Here is a 1,374-nt window from a genome sequence, read left to right as displayed (position 1 = left end):
TCTCAGTTTTCAGTTCAAACATCACCTGCTTTACTGGTTGCCAGGACTAGCCTCTGAGTTTATTTCAGTTTAGTGGTCATACATATAATATTAGGTAAGTTGGGGTCACATTTTTTCTTGTGAGCCATGTTCAGGTGCGGATATGCAGGCATGGAATGATGTTGGATTTAAACAGAGTTGGAACCTTATCAGGTGAATATGGTGGAAGTGGAAGAGGTGCAGTGGCAGTTTTTCACTTTGCTCACATTCCAGATGTTTCTGATATCATTTTTGCCAGCTGTATTAGTCAGTATTTGTTGGTTATGCTGCAGTAACAAACCACCCAGAAGATCAGTGTCTTATTACAACCTAGGCTTATTTCTCACTCCTACCACATCTACCCCCAGTTTTCTGTAGTTCTACTTGAAGTCTTCATTTTGGGACCAGGCTGATGAAGTTGCTCTGTCTAGGACACACTTCTCATGGAAAAGGGGAAAAGGGCAATGGCAACATCATCCAATGGCTTCTCGTGGACATGGCATCCATTATTCATTGGCCAGAGCAGGCCACAGGGTCAGGTTGGGAGTCATCAGAGTGGCAATGTACTGCTCCCACAGGGAGGGGCTGCAGAAGGGTGACTTTGTAGGGATGGGTCTGGAGTTAGGTAGGGAATAATTTGAACAAATAATAAATTCTAGCACACCAACTTACCATGTTCTGCTTCAGACCCCTTTTAAAGCAACTCTGTGTCAGTAATCATGACTCCCCACTGAGTCTCCATGAGTGCTTTTCACTAAGACAATATGCTAATATTGAAAGACCCGGTCTCCAAGGTGTGTTTATCAGGGTTTTTTTGTTTGTGTGTTTGACTATTCTTTGGCTCATTTGCAGTCAAAGAGAGAGAATCTTGGTATGCAAATTCCAATGCTGTCTCCAATCCATTCTTTTCAATTATTTATTCCTCCAAATGCATTTATTGAGTGTCCCCTGTCATCATGGAGGTTACATTCTATGGGAGGGGAAGATATTAAACAATCAAAAAATAAATAAAATACGGTACATCAGAGTGTGATAATACAGAAAGGAAGAGAAGAGTCCTGAATGAAACATGTCAGTTAGTCCCAAAGCTATCCATAAAAGAGTGTCCCAGGAAAGAACAGCAATCATAACGTTCCTGGCTTGTGAGCATGCTTGGCATATTCGAGAATTAGCAAAAATGTCACTGTGATTGGAATGTGGTGGGCAAGAGAATAGGAGAAGGAGGTGAGGTATCAGAGGTACCATGATAAGATCTTGTATAAAGTTGTGGGCCATGCCAAAAACTTTCACTTGTGCTCTGAGTGAGATGGGAAGCACTGCTTGGTTTCAAACAGATAAATAACATGGTGTAGCTTA

Source organism: Macaca nemestrina, chromosome 7, assembly GCF_043159975.1.
Source record: "Macaca nemestrina isolate mMacNem1 chromosome 7, mMacNem.hap1, whole genome shotgun sequence".
NCBI lineage: Eukaryota > Metazoa > Chordata > Mammalia > Primates > Cercopithecidae > Macaca > Macaca nemestrina.
The sequence above is the reverse complement of the archived record's forward strand: the minus strand, read 5'-3'. Positions refer to the sequence as shown.